This window comes from Nicrophorus vespilloides, unplaced genomic scaffold, assembly GCF_001412225.1.
Source record: "Nicrophorus vespilloides isolate i.1.1-1 unplaced genomic scaffold, Nicve_v1.0, whole genome shotgun sequence".
NCBI classification, from domain to species: domain Eukaryota; kingdom Metazoa; phylum Arthropoda; class Insecta; order Coleoptera; family Silphidae; genus Nicrophorus; species Nicrophorus vespilloides.
The window spans coordinates 3755-11344 of NW_017097089.1; the positions used below are offsets into that span (position 1 = coordinate 3755).

General features: G+C 34.3%; 1 protein-coding gene across 1 annotated transcript in view; it reads left to right on the forward strand.

Moving 5' to 3' along the window:
• Window positions 1–7208: 7208 nt before the first annotated feature.
• Window positions 7209–7590, forward strand: part of LOC108558862 (senecionine N-oxygenase-like) — a gene marked incomplete in the record, with an annotated part of 8911 nt that continues 8529 nt past the window's right edge. Inside the window, 1 exon segment of the mRNA XM_017915897.1 lies at window positions 7209–7350.

The window sequence follows — 7590 nt, forward strand, 5'->3', positions numbered from 1 at the left end:
AATTCGGAATTAGGAGATGTTCAGAAACTAATTCCAACTAAAACTTAATAATTTTTCAGTGCGAACGCGAGGTGCGCCTCTACCAATACAGGTTGTCCCGATAATGGAAGTCGGCTAATTTTACGGTGATCTCTAATAAACTTGACGGCTTTATATATGGACGCAACGAAAAGTGCTTGTAGCTTAAGTGAGCACCAATTGTAAATCCTCGTGTCGGTCAATTGGTAATGCAGAGCGCGGCCTCATGCAACTGAACGGACTCGGAGAAGGCGGATTCCTGAAATCAAGTCAAATACATCAAATCTCTTATGCAAACTTGACATGTCTTCAGGAAACCGGGCACGTATCAATTTATTGTAATACACCCTGCGAGGAGACTCTTAGCGAAAATCTTCGTCCCAAAGGCTCACTCACTTGCGCGCACACACATACGCACACATGAGAGAGTGCCTTTCGGAGTTCTCACGCTTCATAGATCCAGCAGATACAAACTCACTCACTCACTCTGCCACGTGCAAAACATATACGAGCGGAAAAAGAGTGCACTGTACACACACACATATACATAGACGCACAAGAATTATTATTAGTAACCTTTGAGTCAGCCTTATTTAAGCTCTTATCACTCTAAACACGTATGAGAATCTCATGCTTAAGACCCTTTACAAGAAGCTGATCAACTCACAGAACGCTTGTTGTTTATTTCTAAAACGGTATCAATTACACGTTGTATATTTCAAGAAACAATAATCCCCTAGAAATCGCACAATTTATGAACGCCAATAATCTTCAAGCTATATTACTTATTAAGCTGAAATTTTAAAAATTGCATCTTTTCAACTTTAAAAAGAAAAATTAACAATTAATATAATATATTCTTTAATTAATATATTATAAAGTTGATTAAGTTTTGGCATAAAACACACACCAAAATTGATAAGATAAAACAAATCTAAATTAAAAAGTGAAAATACTGTAATTAATGAACTTCACGCTAAATTGCATAATCAAATTTAAATCGTATATCGACTATACATTCTTTATTTATTTTCTTATAAAAAAAAATTTAACAAACCGAAATTACGTTCAGATTTTTTTTTGTGTGAAATTCGAATTATTCGAAAAGCAAGGTTCAACTGTATTTTCGTTTAATATATTTTTATTTAAATTATGTTTTGTGTGTCAATATAATTTGATATTACAAATAATGGAATAAAATGTGAACATTTTCATTAAATTTTATTACTTTCAAATGTAAAATAAGTTAACACATATAAATTTTGTAAATAAACTAAGTTTTAAAGTGAACTGAATAACTTTTTAAAACAATAAAAGTAAATAAATATATATAGAGTGTCCCAAATTTTACGCAACAAGTAATTTTAATTGTATAAGGTTATGTATTAAGCAATATTTTACAAAATAATGAAGATTTGGTAGCTACAGTTCGCAATTTTCTTACAAAATATTGTCGTAATAGAGATTAATTAATAAATTCAGAGAGACTTGATCAATTAGATAAACCAGTTTTTTTGTGCCAAAATTGCAAGATATTGCAGGACATGTAATTTCAACAAGACCTAATTCAATTACTGCATGAATTATTACCCAGATCTTGCGATTTAACGCCATTAAACTTATTTCTTTTGGGTTTGTTAAAGTCTAAGGTTTATACCAACAAGACCACAATCACCCAAGCCTTAAAGAAGGAAATTGATCGCTGTATCAATGAAATTCCGCTACATTTATTCAAAAACCTTTACAATTAAAAACCTGTGTTTTCTATCAAAACTACTACTTTTTGTAGTCCTTTTTTTTTAACTTGTTTTGATCCGAATGGCAGTAAATTTTCTTTATAAATATACATGTATTATAAGAAACATAGTTGACAGATCTGTAATTGATTTATATTAATTGAAATTTGTTATTAAACAGCGTAACACAAACACATCTGAGTTTAATAATTTAACGTTCTGGATAGATGCTGATTAATTTATGGTTGTTTATAAGGTAATGGAGTTTTCTAAGAAACTCTGCGGCTTGGCCACCAGGCAAATACAGATGGCGCTAATTGAAATTTAAGTGATTAAACATTGCGCGCATCGACAGGCAAATACAGCTGACGTCGCAAAGATGCAAAATGAAGAGTGCAAATAATACAAAACAAAACGAAATAAAAAAAAAAGAGGATCGCAACACAACACAACTCGAGGGATTTGTTCCGAATTGCAAAAGTGAAACTGCTTTCCGAAAGAATTAAGTGGATAATTGGTGTGAAATCAATGCAGTAGCAAACGAAAATCGTTTTGGTTCACGTCGACTTTTTGGAAACTTAATTGCAAGCTGCATGAAAACCAGCTCTCTCGAAATCATAATTACACTCGTCTCCCCTCGCTCCGCCGTTTCACCGCACCTCAACCAGGTCCTTAATTAATCCTTCTGAACGTAAAATTTCTGCAACGTTTTTGTTGCTCCTTTAAACCAAAAAGAAATCTCATTGAAGGTCTCGCATTAATGAGAGAAAATTAGTACCAAATCGATTACTTCCTCTTTCCATTAAATATAAAAAAAAAACAGGCAATTCATTACGCAATTATTTCGGGACTGTAATTACGATGCTGTTGCAATGGAGATTATTGAAAAGGAGTAGTAAACCAAGTTTCTTTTTTCAGAATAGTTTAAAGTTATCTCCTGATTGCGATTGTTGTATTATTATTATTGGGTTTTACGCAACGGGTGGATAAGAGTCCTTCTTCTTGCAGGGCCAGGAGATGCGGAGAGATGGCTGCATCAATTCATTACGAAACGCGACCGAGAGTGAGCCTCTCTCATGTAATTAAATGCTTTTCAATACAATTCCACCGACATAAATTCCAGCAATATATTTATAAAACCGCAGCGCCGAGGTGGATTTTAGAGAGAGAGAGAAAGATTTTTTTTTTAAGAAAGACGTGCGAGTGCGATAAAGAGGAACAATCGACCCGGAGAGCCGAGGTGGAGGCCTTGAAAGAAATCGCTACAATTACTTAAATATCAAACACTTACAAAATAACACGGGGAGAACAACTATTTTAATTACAAAACAACAAAACACGAAACAATAAAATCGCTCTTTCTCTGCTCGCATTAAAAACTCATTGTTTTCAATTTTTTTAAATTCTGTAACAAAAATTACCAATGTTTAAACTACTTTTTACGTTTATATGAAACAAAAATAATAACATTGATGTAGTATTTATCGAAATGAAACCGATGTATTGAGGTGAAGAGCAACTAAAATGTTTCTTTGTTCATTCGTCAAGGGCATTGAATACAAAATTGCAATCTTTGTAAGCTAATATGTTTAAAATCTCAACTAAAACTATAACTTTCATATAACAACAAAAGATTGTTATGTTATTATAGCTTCTATAAATTAAAGATTATTCCATAAGTTATGACGAAAAAGCTAGAATTTTGAGCAGCAAATGAATCGTTAAGATAATAATAATCTATAAAAAATTCTATATTTATAAAACTTTCTTGATATATTGTAAATTACGTAATCCACATTAGTTCATATTTTCTTACCTTCATCTTATAAATAGAAATCCGTATAATACAAAGCAGTATAAGAACAAGAACTAATTTGTCAATATAAAACATAAATATGTATGTTTTTTTTTCCCTATTTCTACCCCTTTCGGGTTTATCAGCTTCCACAAATTTTTGTTGCTTTCTGGGAATCGAACCAACGACCTTTTGTATCAGATTTTCGTGATACAGGCGACCAAGGTATGTATGTATTATAATCTTATTTATTTATATAAGTGGAATGTCTGCAACCATTCCTACTTGATACATAGTAAAAGTGATCAACTAAATAAATAACCCAATTTTGTAGAAATTCATCAAATCCAAAATTGCAACATTAAATCTTTTCCCGGTGGATAGTTACGATTATGATGATTTGATTTTAATTTTTTGGTTGGCTGTCGTCTTGTAGGTTCACTTCAGTAGTATATTGATGCTCTGCGATTCCACTATTTTCTTTGACTGAGAATCTGCTGCTATCATTTTCCATCGACTTGGCTGAAGGTCCCTCATTCATTTCACTGTCCATCTGTGATGAACGATGACCCTATTGCTTCAAGCACCGAGAGAGCTCACAAAGGGCCTGGCTTGATCAGGATTTGAACCTGCGTTCACTAGCTATAATACCTTCAATTTTATATGGATTTAAAAATGCACACGACAAAAGTCAAGAAATTATCAGGATTTAATAGAACAAATTTAGAGTCTTCAATTAATAATGGTCGTCAATGTTAATACGCTCAAATGTAATAGCTTTCATTAAGTAGTTTTTAATGTTTATTCATCAACTATCGATTATGTAGTAGATAAGAACAAACATAGATTAGTACATAATAGAAAATTCCTAATAGTAAAGCGTTTTATAATTACTTACTATTGTTTCAAAATTTATATTTTCGTTAAATTATGTATGTAAATGCAATAATTCATTGATTTTATAAGTAAAATACATTCCCATTACGAGTTGTTTTTGTTTTCGTTTTGGTATTTTTAGAGTTCACCGGAGGAATGCCCTTTGCGAGGTAGCAGACCGTGAAAAATCGCAGCAGTTTTCATGTGACGCAAAAATAATGGAGAATGAAGAACCAAAATTGGATTTTATCCACGGTTCGGAACGTTTTAATGATCGTGGATCCATCTGAGGCACGTTCATCCCCCCGACGAGCGTCAGAGAAAGAGACGCTGCGTGGGAGTGCTGCATGTTGTCTGTTTGAACAATGTTATCTGCGTCTGGAGTAGTTTTTTTTTTTAGAGGAACTTTCCACTCTCGACTGATAAAGCATTATCGAAAAACGCAAAAAAAAAAGTGAATGAAGTTTTGTCATTAGGAGAAGGCCGAGCTTGGTGTTTAGTAGTTGCGGTCACTCGGTCAGCTCAAGTGATTGCTTGCATTTGGTAGATTCGTTCGTGTTGGCGCAAACACCTCAAACGGACAAGAGCGGAGATTTATAATTGCCGAAGTGAGTAAGTAACATATTCATAAATATATATGAGCGTCGAGGTGCGACACGTACTTTCCTCGAACATACGCATACTCTTCGACAACAAGAGAAGCTGTTCCTTGTTTATTTATCCATCTCTCCATCTCCATTCATTTTGCATGCGTGACGCACGATATACACAGCATTCTCATGGCATCCACACCAAAAGCGACATCTGACAACAAGCATCTGATACAGTTTTATTGCACGTTCAGTTGCATAACACTAAACTTACTGAAATATTTTTATTAATTTACTAAGCAACAATTTGATGAACAATTACAATTCGAAAAATACTTAAGTATTAGACTAATCAGAACTAAAATTTAAAGACACCATAAAAATCATTCATATTTGACTACTTATTAACTTAGTGACGCCAATTAAAGTTTTCTTTTCGTTTTTGCATTAGATCATAATATAAATAAAAGAATTAATGTTATTGTCATGCGAATGAATTTATTAGTAAAATTTGGGAAGAAGTATCAAAGGTATAATAATAGTAAAATCAATGTCATGATTTTTACTTCAGAAGTGCAACTTTGTTCATTTACCAATTAGCAAAATCTTAATTGAATTGACATATCTTATATTATTAATTAACATTGAGACTCATATAAACTTGTAAATTTATCTCATTATAGCAATGCACTGTAATCAATTGTTTTAGATCAAAATTGAGATTGTAAATTCAAAACAAAGATTTTATAAGTTTTCAAAGTTTTATACCCGGCGGGGTTATAAATACGCGGTCTCAAAAAAACAGTTTATAACAAATAAATTATTTAGTATAAACACATTATTAGTATTTAACCACGTTTTGAAAATGATAGCTATTCAATTTTTGTCATTTTTCTCGCATGACGTACAATTATTAGTAATTTAATAAATGTGTAATGTACTTTATATATTTGTACTATAAGCAAAAACTACAAAAAAAGTTTTTATCGATACTTAAGTTCTACAGTCTACTATGCAATTTTAATTGCGTCAGATTATTTTCAATTAAAACTGTGATGTAAACTTCTGTAAAATTATTTTGTTCGAAAACACATTTACAGACTTTAATCTTTGAACAATGTACGTTTAAAATAAATTGTGTCTTTATGCTTATAAAAAAAATCGTTGTTTTCAAAACTTTAATCACTTGAAGAAGAAGCTTAGGAGAAAATAGTACAAAACGGAAAGGAGTTAAGATAAGAATGAATAGTTATTGGTGAGAGAAGAGTTTTGAACGTTGCAGAGCTGGTTGCAGAAGCAATGTGAAATCGCGAGGCGATCGCTTCTCATGTGCAAAACGGCCTCCTCGACTTCTTGATTAGCTCTTCCCGTACGGTTTTAGGGCTCCCCCCGATCCGTATTTCGTTTGCGCAAACACACATGTAGTCAGTCCAATGGGCAGGTGTTGTTGTCGCTGTCAGATCTGGTGATAATTTGAAATACGGACTCGGAAACGAGTGTGTGGCTCTCTCTGAATTAATTTCCCATTCTGTGCAACACGATTCAGATACAATGCCCGCTCGGGCGCAAATTTATTCCCGCCTTTTACCGTTACCAGCACACTCTGGAGGAAGAAGAAGCGGAAAAGTGGAGAGACCCGAACGCGATTTGCTCGCCAGACTAATTTATTTCGTTTCCCCAACGAAAACTTCGCTTCCATCCTATCGCATCTCTCCTCTTCCACTACGACTACTACTAATACTACTACCATGCCATAATACTTCTTCTTCCACCGGCTCGAGAAGGGGGCAGAGACACAGAGGAAGAAAAAGATAGTTTCGTTGGAAAGCGCGAGAAAGAGAAAGAGACGAGAGAGTTGTGGAGACGAAGAGTTCGTGAGGTTGGAGAGCCGTAGAAAAAGAGGTGAGCTGTGTGACTCCATCCTCCTGGGGTCAGGAGCGAAGAAGTCACGGCCCGAAATATGGATTACCCAGCACGGATCTGTCACCCGGCCATAGCTCACATCCAACATTTCGAATGGCATTCACGACCTCCTCTTTTGTCGAGGCGACACTGACGATCCTTGATTGGCACTTCCTAGTTCGAACAACATGTGTGTTCGAAAATCGATCAAAACAAGGAAGAAAGTACGATCAGCCTTCATCTCCCATACCAAACACCTCTCCCTTCTAACACACGTCTGCTGCGGCAGGACGAACAAGGACGGCGACTGGTTTTTGCGAACGGGGATCGAGAATATATAATATCGACACACTGCCTCCAGTGCAGCAGCATCCATTTGTTGTGATTTTCCACATTTAATTAACGAAACCAATTCCTCTGATTGCGCCTCGCCGAGTGAGTAATCGACCAACATTCATTCTCATTTCCAGACCGAATTAATAACACCTCATTCTCTAAGCACAACAAGAACTCTCATTCACTCCACACACTTCATCTCTATTACCTCATTTCCCATTGATCCTCTAAACCTTATTATAAACACAATACCGTTAAACCATTTAACAATTCTTTGAATATGTAATCACATCACATTCATAACTTTATTAACTAAATTCCATTGATTAACAAAATT